We start from the raw sequence: 16514 nt of genomic DNA, 5'->3' as shown, positions 1-16514 counted from the left end.
GTAGATGCAGGCAGTGAGGAGACAAATGCTGGGCACAGGAGCTGACAGAGGAGTTTTGCAGAGCATTGCACAAGAACAGGTAGGAGGTTAGATCCTGTGTGTTTCACCAGTGTACAGCTGGGACTTGTAGTCCTACACATACCACATGCTGCTGAGTCTCCCAGCATGCAGACATGTCACTCAAGGCAGCACTTGTATTCACTCCCTTTGCAGAGCAGGGGGAGGGGCAGAGATTGTTGTTATTGCAGGTAAACAAAGAGCCAGAAGAGAACCAGGGAAATTAGGAAATATTATTTTTTTTGCCTAAAACTTGCTTGATTATTTTTTTTCATAACTCGGACAACCCCTTTAAACCTTACTGGTGACCCAGTGTCACATATGGAGATCCACTGACTTCTTCATACGTGCTTCCACCAAATGATCCCACTCTGCACCTACACAGCTTGTCACCTGTATACAGAAATGCTTTGCTGTGGGGTGCACCACTTGTCACACTGGACCACATGCAGGGTAAGAATTCTGCCAGTGGGTCAGTAGACAGCAGATGTCACCTTGTAGCCATAGCCTAAAGACTTCTGGTGTCCATATGTCTAACCTTTTCCTGGTCTCTACTCATGGGTTTTATAGATTGGGATTTACTGCATACAAAGGCTCGCTATGTAGTGGGTCAGTGGTATCATATACATCAATGTCCTCCCAGGGTCCACAGAAGGACTTCATGGTCCATGCTGTATGTCTGCATGTTATGATGTCTAGCAGAAAAAAAAGCTACTACTGTGTGCTTAAAGGGAACATGACAGGTTGAACATGGTGTCTCAACTGCCGGCAGTATGTTATAGAGCAGGAGGAGCTGAGCAGATTGATGTATAGATTTATGGGAAAAGGTTAAGTAAAATATGTAATTTATACATTTCTATTCCTGTTCATTCTGGGCTTTGAAGTCAAGGAGACGGTCCTAGCAGTAATCAAAGCTCAGATTGAGCAGGAATTTAAAGGGAACCTGTCACCGGGATTTTGTGTATAGAGCTGAGGACATGGGTTGCTAGATGGCCGCTAGAACATCCGCAATACCCAGTCCCCATAGCTCTGTGTGCTTTTATTGTGGAAAGAAACCGATTTGATACATATGCAAATTAACCTGAGATAAGTCCTGTCCCTCAGAGGAGTCCTGTTCCTGAGATGAGTCCGGGACAGGACTCATCTCAGGTTAATTTGCATATGTATCAAATCGTTTTTTTTACACAATAAAAGCGCACAGAGCTATGGGGACTAGATATTGCGGATGTGCTAGCGGCCATCTAGCAACCCATGTCCTCAGCTCTATACACAAAATCCCAGTGACAGGTTCCCTTTTAATGTATAAATTACAGTTTTACTGAATCTTCTAACACAAAATTACATATCAATCTGCTCAGCTCCTCCTGCTCTATAACGTACTGCCTGCAGATTACTTTTAATTTTCACGGTGACATGTTCCCTTTAAATCGGATGTCCAAGATTTTTTTTTTTAAGTGCCAGAGAGCAGGGGTGTTATGAAATCAACAACAAAAAAACACCCTCACCTTTTAAATGTCCAGCCGCAGTCACATGCTGTTCTTACTTCACTGGTTTTAATGGTCACAAGTGTATGAAGGTGATGTGGAGGAAGCAGACCAGAGAACTAGTCTTACAGGAGCAAAGCATGAATATGTCCAGCTGGTAGTGCATGGATACCCAGGATATTGCTGTAATACCTCAGCCACCAGGATTTCCCATTCATAACCTACGTAGGCCAAAAACTAATATTTACTTTAGAGTTTTTTGCATAATGAAAAATCTCCCATTTACCTAAATTTTTTACATAGATTTTAAAAAGCTGTCAGTGATGTTACATCTAGGAGTATTTTATTTAGTGATATAGGGGCATCTATCTCATAGTTGTCTGAATCTGGTTTGTAAAATACAGTATGGTCCCTTGTCATAGAAACCCGATTTGTTTGGGTGAAAGAGATTTGACTTTGAGTCAATAGGTATGTAGATAATCCTCTGTATATACTGAAAGAGTGGAAGAAAGACGGACAGTATGGTTTAGAATGTAAAGTTAGGGCAAGCCTACATTAGTATGTAAGGCAATTGCTTAAATAACCATTCCCTAATTTACTGCTATTAAGATCTATCCTTTGCAACCAGAAGCGGGTAGAAAAGTTCTGATTCCTGTTGTTGTCCTGTCACAAAACAGCAGCCTGTATTCTGCTGACAGATTCACAGAGCAACAGCAGGAAATTTCCATGTGGCTGGTGCAGGAGTGATTGTAATATTATCAGCAAACTGGAATGGCTGCTGAAGCTCCCCACCTGTTGGTTTTGTGCCCGATTGCAAACGGGTGACACTTTGGCACAGATTGCACTGATTTTCTCCATGTAAGGATACTTTCACACTAGCGTTTTTCTTTTCCGGTATTGAGTTTCGTCCTAGGGGCTCAATACCGGAAAAGAACTGATCAGTTTTATCCGAATGCATTCTGAATGGAGAGTAATCCGTTCAGGATGCATCAGTTCAGTCCCTCTTACGTTTTTTTTTGGTCAGAGAAAATACCGCAGCATGCTGTATTTTTCTCTCCAGCTAAAAATCCTAAACACTTGCATTAAAATTTCCGCATTGACTGATCCGTTATTCCAGTCAGCGCATGCGCAGACCTTTAAGTCGGTGACAAAAAAAAAATACTGGATCTGTTTTTCCGGATGACACCGGAGAGACTGATCCGGTATTTCAATGCATTTGTCAGACGGATCTGTCTGACAAATGCCATCCGTTTGTGTCCGGATTGCCGGAATCCTCTGCCGCAAGTGTGAAAGTACCCTAAGGCATTAAAGGTGTTGGACAGTTTATATTACTAGCTGTGCATGTGCTGGGATCAGCGTGATGGTAGTAATAAGCATTATTAAACTATTGGCACTGATGTCCATGTTTATATGCAGGCCCCTGCGCTGAGAACATGGCTGCTGATGGAGGGTTCTGTCCAGCAGCAGCCTCCGCTCACTTATACTGGAGACAGACAGGAAAATTACCACATGCGCAGTCTATTACTAGTGTAAATGAATGGAGGCTGGTGAAACCCTCCATGGCCATGTTCCCAGCGCGGCACTGCCACACGACGGGGGTGCTGCATGTAAGTGTGAATTATTCATATTAAACTATTGGACATCAGTGTCCATAGTTTAAAGGGTTTTCTGGGATTTTGCTACTGATTACCTATCCTCAGTATAGGTCATCAGTATCTGATCAGTGGGGGTGCAACACCTGGGACCCCTGCCGATCAGCTGTGCTGTGGCCTCCTACAGGCTTACCAAGCACAGCACCGTACATTGTAAAGCGGCTGTGCTTGGTATTGCGCTCAGCCCCATTGAAGTGTATGGGGCTCAGTGTGATACCAAGCACAGCCGCTTTACAATGTACGGTGCTGTGCATGGTAAGCCTGTAGGCGGCCACAGCACAGCTGATCGGCAGGGGTCCCAGGTGTCGCACCCCCACTGATGACCTATACTGATGATAGGTCATCAGTAGGGATGAATAAATCTACATTGGATGCTTCATCCGACGTCGATTCGCATAAAACTTTGTTTAAATACTGTATGGAGCGAGCGCTCCGTACAGTATTAGAGTGTATTGGCTCCAATGAGCCGAAGTTATTACTTCGCAAAGTCTCGCTAGACTTCGGGTAATAGCTTAGTAAATTAATTTCTACGGTAAAAAAACCTTGGTACCGAACTCTGGTTCGGTTCCAAGGTACCACCTGGAACCGAACAAATTTTTATGCAAATCAACTTTAGATAAAGCATCCGAAGTTGATTCACTCATCCCCTAGTCATCAGTATCAAAATCCCAGAAGACCCCTTTAGTAATGCTTATTACTAGCTGCATGCATATGCGGTTACCAGCACTTGAGCAGCTAGTAGTATAAACTGGCCAACCCCTGTAATATCTTACCCTCATTTCAGGCTCCTGCCTTAAAGTAATGTCCACCCTTGAACACCATGTAATTTTTAGGTCCAACACTCTGTGCTGAATAATGTAAAAAAAATACTTTATAGCAGTTGGAGCTTCATTTTCCCAATGTAAAGCTCCAAATCCATTGGATAGATATAAGACTTAAATTACAGGATTTTTTTCTACCCGGTACTCCCAATACGGAGAGATTACTGCATACAGTATTGTTATTGATAAAGGAAATGTCATAAAGAGACCTCATGGAGACTGTGCATTGATTTGGGTGCAGTGATTTCCACGTCCATAGCTATCGTGGTGGTCTTGTGTTTAACCCTTGTGGGCTCCTCGTCCGCCGTGTCCTCTTCTGTACAGTTGCTGAAAGTGTTCAGTGCATCTCTATATCTGTATCACTCCCCCCAAAGAAGAATACACGGCCACAGAGGAAGTCACGTGAGGGCGCCATATTGAGAGCTATGGACCGCTGTCTCAAGTGTTTACACCCGGTAGCCATGGCCAGCAGGGGGGAGGCTTCAAGTGTGGGAGCTGTAGTAAGAAGTTAGGCACTTTAGGGTCTCCTATGCTTATTCATATCCATTGATGGCATCTAAGGAATTTCATCAGAATGTGGCCAACCCCTTTAACACAAATGTTTGAACCTAAAAACATGTTAAAATGGTGGAGATTTGCTTTGATTTAACCCCTTAAGGACACAGCCTTTTTACACCTTAGGACCAGGCCATTTTTTGAAAATCTGACCAGAGTCCCTTTAAGTGCTGATAACTTTAAAACGGTTTGACTTATCCAGGCCGTTCTGAGATTGTTTTTTCGTCACATATTGTACTTCATGACACTGGTAAAATGGAGTCCAAAAAAAAATTTTTTTTGCACCAAAAAATACCTAATTTAACAAAAATTTGAAAAAAATTAGCAAATTTCAAAGTTTCAGTTTCTCTACTTCTGTAATACATAGTAATACCCCCAAAAATTGTGATGACTTTACATTCCCCATATGTCTACTTCATGTTTGAATTGTTTTGGGAATGATATTTTATTTTTTGGGGATGTTATAAGGCTTAGAAGTTTAGAAGCAAATCTTGAAATTTTTCCGAAATTTACAAAAACTCAATTTCTAGGGACCAGTTCAGGTCTCAAGTCACTTTGCGAGGCTTACATTATAGAAACCACCCAAAAATGACCCCATCTAAGAAACTACACCCCTCAAGGTATTCAAAACTGATTTTGCATACGTTGTTAACCCTTTAGGTGTTGCACAAGAGTTATTGGCAAATAGGGAGGAAATTTGAGAATTTCATTTTTTTGTCTAATTTTTCATTTTAACCCATTTTTTCCACTAACAAACCAAGGGTTAACAGCCAAACAAGACTGTATCTTTATTGCCCTGACTCTGCCATTTACAGAAACACCCAATATGTGGCCGTAAACTACTGTACGGCCACACAGCGGGGCGTAGAGTGAAAGGTGCGCCGTTTGGTTTTTGGAAGGCTGATTTTTATGGACTGGTTTATTTACACCATGTCCCATTTGAAGCCCCCTGATGCACCCCTAGAGGAGAAACTCCCTAAAAGTGACCCCATCTAAGAAACTACACCCCTCAAGGTATTCAAAACTGATTTTACATACGTCGTTAACCCTTTAGGTGTTGCACAAGAGTTATTGGCAAATGGCGATGAAATTTGAGAATTTCATTTTTTTGCCTAATTTTCCATTTTAACCCATTTTTTCCACTAACAAAGCAAGGGTTAACAGCCAAACAAGACTGTATCTTTATTGCCCTCACTCTGCTGTTTACAGAAACACCCCATATGTGGCCGTAAACTACTGTACGGGCACACAGCGGGGCGTAGAGTGAAAGGTGCGCCGTTTGGTTTTTGGAGGGCTGATTTTGCTGGACTGTTTTTTTGGCACCATGTCCCATTTGAAGCCCCCCTGATGCACCCCTAGATTATAAACTCCATAAAAGTGACCCCATCTAAGAAACTACACCCCTCAAGGTATTCAAAACTGATTTTACAAACTTTGTTAACCCTTTAGGTGTTGCACAAGATTTAATGGAAAATAGAGATACAATTTCAAAATTTCACTTTTTTGGCAGATTTTCCATTTTAATATTTTTTTTCCAGTTACAAAGCAAGGGTTAACAGCCAAACAAAACTCATTATTTATGGCCCTAATTCTGTAGTTTACAGAAACACCCCATATGTGGTCGTAAACAGCTGTACGGGCACATGGCAGGGCGCAGAAGGAAAGGAACACCATATGGTTTTTGGAAGGCATATTTTGCTGGACTGGTTTTTTTGACACCATGTCCCATTTGAAGCCCCCCTGATGCACCCCTAGAGTAGAAACTCCAAAAAAGTGACCCCATTTTAGAAACTACGGGATAGGGTGGCAGTTTTGTTGGTACTAGTTTAGGGTACATATGATTTTTGGTTGCTCTATATTACACTTTTTGTGCGGCAAGGTAACAAGAAATAGCTTTTTTGGCACCGTTTTTTTTTTGTTATTTACAACATTCATCTGACAGGTTAGATCATGTGGTAATTTTATAGAGCAGGTTGTCACGGACGCGGAGATACCTAATATGTATACAATTTTTTTTATTTATGTACGTTTTACACAATGATTTCATTTTTAAAACCAAAAAAATGTTTTAGTGTCTCCATAGTCTAAGAGCCATAGTTTTTTCAGTTTTTGGGCGATTATCTTAAGTAGGGTCTCATTTTTTGCGGGATGAGATGACGGTTTGATTGGCATCTATTTTGGGGTGCATATGACTTTTTGATTGCTTGCTATTACACTTTTTGTGACGTAAGATGACAAAAAATGGCTTTTTTTACACCGTTTTTATTTTTATTTTTTTACGGTGGTCATCTGAGGGGTTAGATCATGTGATATTTTTATAGAGCCGGGCGATACGGACGCGGCGATACCTAATATGTATACTTTTTTTTTATTTATGTAAGTTTTACACAATGATTTCATTTTTGAAACAAAAAAAATCATGTTTTAGTGTTTCCATAGTCTAAGAGCCATAGTTTTTTCAGTTTTTGGGCGATTATCTTGGGTAGGGTATGATTTTTGCGGGATGAGATGACGGTTTGATTGTTACAATTTTGGCGTACATGCGACTTTTTTGATCACTTTTATTACCTTTTTTGGGAAGTAAGGTGGGCAAAATTTCAATTTCATCATAGTTTTTTATTTTTTATTTTTATGGTGTTCACCGTTCGGGTAAAGTAACATGACCGTTTTATAGATCAGGTCGTTACGGACGCGGCGATACCAAACATGTGTAGGGAATTTTATTTTTTTCATTTTTTATCAGTGATAAATGTGTTTTTTGATTTTTACTTTTTTTTCACTTTTATTCACTTTTTTTTGACCCAGACCCACTTGGTTCTTGAAGATCCAGTGGGTCTGATGTCTGAATAATACAGTACAGTACAATATATATTGTTCTGTACTGTATTTTACTTACACTGAACAGATCTATGCCATTCAGCACAGATCTGTTCAGCACCATGGACAGCAGGACGCCTGAGAGGCGTCCTGTTGCCATGGGAACCTTCCCCGTCTGCTCAGTACTGCTCAGAACTTCGCAGACGGGGAAGGGTAAGGAGGGGATCTCTCGGGGGGCTCTCTGGGGGCTCTCTCCCTCCCCATCGGGGGGCTGCAAAGGCACAGCAGCCCCCCGATGGGAGAGGGAGGGAGCTCCCTGCGCTGTTAACCTTTTCCATACAGCGGTCCGTACGGACCGCTGTATGGAAAGGGTTAAACGGCTGACATCGCATCGCAGATGTCAGCCGTTTATACCAGGGTGCCAGCAATGTGCTGGCACCCTGGTATCCCCACTAGACACCAACGATTATACAAGGGGAGGCGGGCGGGGGATCGCGATCCCGCCTGCCGCACCGCCCGCCTCCCGCACCGCCCGCAACCCTCCCCCTGCACCTCCCGCCACCATAAAAATCATTCGGGGGTGCAGGGGGGGGTAAATAAAACTTTTTTTATGGCATATAAAGTTTCTGATCCCTGCGGTCAGGGACTGCGGGGACCAGAAACTTCAGAAATCGCAGCAAACCGCAGGTCTGAATTGACCTGCGGTTTGCCGCGATCGCCGACATGGGGGGGTCACGGGACCCCCCCGCGCATTTAGCCTAGGTGCCTGCTCGATGATTTGAGCAGGCACCGGGTTCCGATCACTGCCAGCCGCACGGCAGTGATCGAAAATACACAGGGCGTACATGTACGCCCTGTGTCCTTAAGAGGTTAAAAGATTTTTTTAAACATAGTAGTGACGTGGCCTGAAGTAGATGAAGGGGTAATATACGCCTTCTTGACTATGAGTACATCATGATAACAGTGATGAAGAAGAAACAAGGTGCCACATTCATGGTATACTATAATGCATTAGTTGCCGCAGTGCCCCAGTATAGGGGATGGTTGTTTGTGCTGACTGGTAGAACCACATTGATCATGATCAGTAACATGTCCCTTGGGTTGGCATTAGATGGCCGATGGGTGTGCAGCAGCATTTAGTGAGGACACACTGATTGTAACCGCTCCACGTTACTTTACGTGGCGCCCTGGTTGTCTAAGGATATAGATATATATATATAAATAACATGTGACTGTGTCATCTTCATTATAATGTTGGCATACTGTAGCTCATGCGTCGAGACAGAATTTTGATCTTTTTTTTTTTTTTAATGAACCGTTTACTTGTGTATTTACTTGGATATTATACTGGAGTTTAAAAAAAATTATTTTAAATCAAATAAAATTATACAAAAAAGTATTATTTTTTTTTATCAGGTGTCGTCCATTGTACCATGGAAAAAGAAGTGCTGCATGTGAAAAGGGAGATTTATCAAAACTGGTGCAAAAGTACACTGGCCTTGATTTTTCAGAGCTCCTTGGCGAAATAAAAGGTGGAATCTGATTGGTTACTTAAGCAAGTTCTACTTTGCACCAGTTTTGATAAATCTCCCCCAATGATTGTTTCCACCTAAAAGAAGTGATCAGCAGATGTACAAGCCTTAAGTCATTTATTGGCTCCTCGCTGGCCATATTTACACGAGGCAGTGATCTGGAAGGAACGTTCATTCAGCCAATCATTGGCCTGTCTAAAAGGGTCTTATAGAGGAGCTGACATGTCTGATTCAGTAACTACTTGCATTCCCCATGTAATAATTCCAGAGCATCTATTCTTATGACTTTCTGTTGTTCCGTTCCTTTATTATTCCTGAAAAAAGTTCTGAATGAATTTCTAGCAGTTTACAATGAAGGCCCAGATGGGTTTCATCAGTTGGGGGTGTGTCCCTGCACAATCTGACATCGGCAGCACCGACTGACTAGTGTCAAACTTTGTAAGGACACACCCGCAAATGGTGACACCCATCTGGGCCTTCATTTCAAACTGATAGCAATTCATTTTTAACTTTTAGCAGGATCAATGAAGAAATAGCACATCATAAGAGTCCTAAGAATAGATGTTCCAGAATTGTTATTGCATGGGGGATGCATGTAGTCACTAAAAGAGGCATGTCAGGAGTGGAGACGGGTCCACTTTAAAGAATCGGTCATCATGAAATGTACTGCAATCTGCAGTCCCCATGTTATAGAGCAGGAGGAGCTGAGCAAATTGCTACATAGTTTAGTGGGAAAAGATTCAATAGCCAAGTGAGCCATCCCCTCATTGAGTGACAGCCTTCCCTGGGTTAGGGCCCATTCACACGGCCGTGTGAATGGGTCCGCACCCGTTCTGCAATTTTGTGGAACGGGTGCGGACCATTTCATTTCAATGGGGCTGCAAAAGGTTCGACAGCACACCATGGGCTGTTTGCATCCGTAGTTCTGTTCCACAGCCCCGCAAAAAAAACATACAACTTGTCCACAATTGTGGACAAGAATAGGCATTTTCCATGATGGTTCCGGCCATGTGCAGTCGGCAAATTGTGGAACACACACAGGCCGACATCTGTGTTTTGCAGATCTGCAAAACACTACGGTTGTCTGAATGAGCCCTTAGTGTGTATACATAAGTAGATGCCAGTCATTGGTAAGACATCCCATATGGCTACTGAGCTCAGGAATAGCAGAGATTAGAGATGAGCGAATTTCATGTTGTGAAATTCGTTCACGCTTCGTTTGGTGGTAAAAGCAGAATTGCGTTATGGATTCCGTTACCACAGGCCATAACTCAATTCCATGACGGAATGCCTTTAGAGGCATTCCGTTATTCATTCCGTCATAATAGAAGTCTATGGCTGTCCTCTCCTGCATCCGGATCCGTTTTGCAGCCCATAGACTTCTATTATGACGGAATGCATAACGGAATGCCTCTAAAGACATTCCGTTATGCATTTCGTCATAGAATTGCGTTATAGTCCGTGGTAACAGAATCCATAACGCAATTCTGCTTTTACCTCCAAATGAAGCGTGAACGAATTTCAAAATAGGAAATTCGCTCATCTTTAGCAGAGATCTGAACTAATAAAATATGTTATACGGAATCATTTCCCATAAAACTATATATCAATCTGCTCAGCTCCTCCTGCTCTATAACCTGCAGACTGCACTGCATCTCATGGTGACAGGTTCCCCTAACACAGTGAATATTTGACTCCCATTTGATTACCATCTCTTACAGCAATTCTTCTTAGTGCTGAGTACACAATATGTATATCTTATCAGAAACTAGATGGAAGTTGACAATTTTCCTGGAAGAGATGGTAAGGGTACTTTCACACTTGCGTTAAACTTTTCCGCTATTGAACTCTGTACCGGAAAAAAAAACGCTTTAGTTTTATCCTAATGCATTCTGAATGAAGAGCAATCCGTTCAGTGTGCATCAGGATGTCTTCAGTTCAGTCACTGTACGGTTTTTGGACGGTGAAAATACCGCCGCATGCTGCAGTATTTTCTCCGTCCAAAATTCCGGAACACTTGCTGGAATGCCGGATCTGGCATTCTTTTTCATTGAAATGCATTAATGCCGGATCCGGCCCCAAGTGTTCCGGAAGAACTGATCCAGTTTTGCGGTCTGCGCATGCGCAGACCTTTAAAAATGTGAAAAAGATAAATACCAGATCGGTTTTTCCGGATGACAACCGGAGAGACGGGTCCGGCATTGCAATGCATTTGTGAGACTGATCTGCATCCGGATCCGTCTACACATGGTATCCGTTTGCATACAGATTGCCGGAATCCAACAACACAAGTGTGAAATATTGGTCACTCGACGTGAATGGGCACAAGCAATGTTCTCACTGGTGGAGGGTTATGTAAGAAATAAAGAACTTGCCACTTATTTTATATGTACAGTTATGAGATTTAGTACTTTGCCTCAATACAGGTTTTATCTAATTTTCTTTGAGGAAGAGTGACAGCTCATCATCAGCGACATGTAATATCCATTATTATTTTATCACTGCAGCGTTGGAGGTGTGTGCGCCCAAATGTATTCTAATCAATCTGAAAACCGCATTTGGCTGTTCACTGTATTCCCGGGGGCTACAACACAGAAAAGAGAAATTCTAAGACAAAGGGTTGTTGTATTTACCCTGCAATAAACTATCTATCCATCTACTCAATCTATACTGTATATCTATCTACCCAATCTATACTGTATATCTATCCATCTACTCAATCTATACTGTATATCTATCCATCTACTCAATCTATACTGTATATCTATCCATCTACACAATCTATACTGTATATCTATCCATCTGATCAATCTATACTGTATATCTATCCATCTGATCAATCTATACTGTATATCTATCCATCTACTCAATCTATACTGTATATCTAATCTATCTTCTCAATCTATACTGTATATCTATCAATCTACTCAATCTATGCTGTATATCTAATCTATCTGCTCAATCTATACTGTATATCAATCTACTCAATCTATACTGTATATCTATCCATCTACTCAATCTATACTGTATATCGAATCTAGCTACTCAATCTATATATCTAATCAATCCATTTATTCAATCTGTCGACAGTATCTATCTGGTCTTGCTCATCTACATTACTTATCTGTAGCTATCCTTGCCTATCTAATCTATTTCTATCTAATCTATTAATCATATTCCACTGATGCTGCAGAATATATTTGGCACCGCTTTGTTAGGAAATAATTAAAATACCACTTTCTCACAGATGAAGTATTTGTGTTCGAAAATAGAAAGATTACACGTGAATTCTGCACTGAAAATCTGTACCAGTTTGCAGCACTATGTATACTGTACTTGGTTTTCAAAGCGCAATGTCGTGGAAAATCTGTACAGAATTCCTTTTGTGCCGTGGCTTTTCCAATCCACACCATGTCAGTTCTGTCAGACATTCGTCACAGATTTCACTCCTTTCAATGCATCTCCTGTGGAGAATCTGTGCTACATCTGAAGTCACCCGTAGCATTTCCACAGAATTCTTTTCTGAAAGGCTATGGACAACTGACAAAAAGAAAATAATAAAAATTAAAAAAATAAAACTAGTAGTTATTGTCATTTTAAAAAAAAGACAACATGTGACAGCTGCAGTGGTCACGTGTTGTTGACGTGAGGTCACAGCTGCAGCCGAGTCCAGCTGGGAGAACTGGAGTGACGTTTGTCTCCTTTTAAATCTTCATTCATTTCTAGACCCCCTGATATTCAGTTCACAATTTGCTCCTAGTGTCTGACTTTTCTCATGTGGGTGTGACTTTCCCAGTGACACATGCTGTGGATCTGTGTGTCCAGGATGCTGCTGCCTTTCCCCTGCAAACTGCCTTGTGTGGGTTTTCCTCCCTAGATATTGCCTGTGTGAGTCGTCTACTTTGGATTCGCTTCCTCACATTTTTGCCTTTACAGCCTCCTGATTCTATCTCTAACCATAGGGGCATATGCATATCTCATAGGACTCCATAGCAAAACTTAGTATGCCCCCCCCCCCCCCCCCCCCAACAGTTAAAGGACGAACTACAATAGTTTTTTTTATTATTGTGGAGGACGATTTTCATAAAAAAAAAGTCACCCTCTACCTCACCTACTTCACTTTGCTAAACTTCAATGTCAAAAAAAGTGAAACCGGTCAAGTTGTGTAACAAATAACCATGGAGTCTTAAAGCAAAACTTGGAATGGGGCCCCACTCCACCATGGCCACTGTTAACAGCAAGTTCAGAAAAGCCTAGTTTTCCTATAGCACATAGTGATGTTACAATATAAGGATAATGATTAGGGATGAGCGAATTTCATATTTTGAAGTTCATGTTCGGGTTGTGGTATTTACTGAATTGCGCTATGCATTCCGTTACCACGGGCCATAACGCAATTCCATGATGTAATGCATAACAGAATGTCTTTAGTGGCATTCCGTTATTCATTCCGTCATAATAGAAGTCTATGGCCTGCATAACGGATCCGTCCGGTTTCCGTTATGCAGGAGTCCTCTCAGAGATAATAAACACAGTGATAGTAGAGGGATAATCTAATAAATGACAACACATACATTAATATCTTTATGCACTGAAGTCCCCCTAGTGGAGGCTGCTGGAAAATGAGATCCGTGCTGGGCTGGGCTAGGAGCAAAAAAAAATAAAAAAAAAGCGCAGGAGACGTTAAATTAAACTGTATCGAGTGGTGTGCAAAAGGCCAAATCGACTATAACGGGATCCATCGAACCCAGCATTTTACCAGACAAAATAGTGCAGCACTGTATTTTAAGCCTCCATGTAACACTTATATCCCTTTTAATCTTTTTAACCCCTTAAGGACACATGACGTACCGGTACGGCATGTTTCCAGAGTCCTTAAAGAGGACCTTTCACCGATTATTACCCTATGAACTAACTATACAGACATGTGGAGCGGCGCCCGGGGATCTCACTGCACTTACTATTATCCGCGGGCGCCGCTCCGTTCTCCTGCTATGTCCTCCGGTATCTCCGTTCCCTAAGTTATGGTATGCGGAGTCTGCCCTTGTTCTTCTGTAGCGCTGGCCAATCGCATTGCAGAGCTCACAGCCAGGCTGTGAGCTCTGCGCTGCGATTGGCCAGCGCTAGAACAGAACAAGGGCAGACTCCGCCTACCATAACTTAGGGACTGGAATCTCTGCCTACTATAACTTAGTGAGCGGAGATACCGGAGGGCATAGCAGGAGAACGGAGCGGCGCCCAGGGATAATAGTAAGTGCAGTGAGATCCCCGGGTGCCGCTCCACATGTCTGTATAGTTAGTTCATAGGGTAATAACCTGTGAAAGGTCCTCTTTAAGGACACATGACGTACCGGTACGTCATGGGTTTAAAACGCGATTGTGGCGCGGCGGGGGTTAATCGGAACAGGATGCCTTCTGAAATCATTCAGCGGGCATCCTGTCACAACGCCCGGGGGGGGGTCATGTGACCCCCCCGTATCGGCGATCGCAGCAAACCGCAGGTCAATTCAGGGACCGCGGGGATCAGAAACTTTAAAATGCTGAAATTAAAGATCGCGATCCCCTGTCAGCCTCCTCTTGAATATTCATTGGCGTCCAGTGGGTATACCAGAGTGTCAGCACGTTGCTCTGGTATAAACGGCTGACATCTGTGCTGTGATGTCAGCCGTTTAACCCTTTCCATTCCGCGGTCCGTACGGACCGCAGTATGGAAAAGGTTAACAGTCAGGGAGCTCCCTCCCTCTCCCATCGGGGGGCTGCTGTGCCTTTGCAGCCCCCAGACAGGATGTTGTCACAGAGGGAGGGAGCCCCCCTCCTTTCCCGTCTGCTCAGTTGTGGCAGATGGGGAATGTTCCCATGGCAACAGGACGCCTTCTCGGGCATCCTGCTGTCCATGGTGCTGAACAGATCTGTGCTAAAGGCATAGATCTGTTCAGACAGTGTAAGTAAAATACAGTACAATACACTATATAGTGTACTGTATTATACAGACATCAGGCCCACTGGATCTTCAAGAATCAAGTGGGTCTGTGTCAAAAAAATGTAAAGAAAAGTGAAAAAAGTAAAGATAAAAAAAAAACACTTATCACTCAAAAATGTAAAAAAATAAAATACACTACACATATTAGGTATCGCCGCGTCCGTAACGACCTGATCTATAAAACGGTCATGTTACTTTCCCCGCACGGTGAACGCCCAAAAAATTAAAACACTGAGGAAATTGAAATTTTGTCCACCTTACTTCCCAAAAAAGGTAATAAAAGTGATCAAAAAAGTCGCATGTACGCCAAAATAGTACTAATCAAACCGTCATCTCATCCCGCAAAAATCATACTCTACCCAAGATAATTGCCCAAAAACTGAAAAAACTATGGCTCTTAGACTATGGAAACACTAAAACATGATTTTTTTTTGTTTCAAAAATGAAATCATTGTGTAAAACTTGGTGTTTCTGCAAACTACAGAATCAGGGCAACCCATATTGAGTTTTGTTTGGCAGTTAACCCTTGCTTTGTTCCTGGAAAAAATTGATTATATTGGAAAATTTTCAAAAAAATCGAAATTCTTAAATTTTATGTCCATTTGCCATGAAGTCTTGTGGAAGACCTAAAGGGTTAACAAAGTTAGTAAAATCAGTTTTAAATACCTTGAGGGGGTGTAGTTTCTAAAATGGGGTCATTTTTGGATGGTTTCTATTACATAAGCCTCACAAAGTGACTTCAGACCTGAACTGGTCCATAAAAAGTGGGATTTGGAAAATTTCTGAAAAATTTCAAAATTTGCTTCTAAACTATGTAACATCCCCAAAAAATAAAATATCATTCCCAAAATGATACAAACATGAAGTAGACATATGGGGAATGTAAAGTCATCACAATTTTTGGGGGTATTACTATGTATTACAAAAGTAGAGGAACTTTAAAATTTTAAAATTTTTCCAAATTTTTGGTAAATTTGGTATTTTTTTTTTATGCAAAAAAATTTACTTTTTTTACCCAATTTTAGCAGTGTCATGAAGTACAATATGTGACGAAAAAACTATCTCAGAACGGCCCGGGTAAGTAAAAGCGTTTTAAAGTTATCAGCACTTAAAGTGACACTGGTCAGATTTGCAAAAAATGGCCTGGTCCTTAAGGTGAAATAGGGCTGAGTCCTTAAGGGGTTAAAGGGGTTGTTCTCTATTAGTGACCTTTTCTGCAGACCTCACAGCGTGGCCTGACCCACGGTGGTAATCATACTTACCTGATCCCCACCTCTGTGTTCCGGCTCTTCCCTGCGTCATCGTCTGGTCTGATGCTGAGTCACATGACAGCTGCACTGCAGCCAATGACTGGCTGTGGTGGTGACCCATGACGTCCTGCACGGTCACATGTCACCATGGTGCCAGTCATTGGATACAGCGGTTATGTAACCCGACGTTGATACAGGGACACCTGGGACAGGCACAGCCGGCGGGGCAGCCATGGAGCCAGAACCCAGCTGTGGGGATCAAGGAAGTGTGACCACCACTGTGTGCCCAGCCATCCTGTGCGGTCTGTAGAAAGGCAAGATCTCCATAGTACATCGCTGCACTGCTTACTGTGTGTACCGGAGTAT

Source organism: Bufo bufo, chromosome 2 (assembly GCF_905171765.1).
Source record: "Bufo bufo chromosome 2, aBufBuf1.1, whole genome shotgun sequence".
NCBI classification, from domain to species: Eukaryota; Metazoa; Chordata; class Amphibia; order Anura; family Bufonidae; genus Bufo; species Bufo bufo.
Note: the sequence above shows the minus strand (reverse complement) of the source record.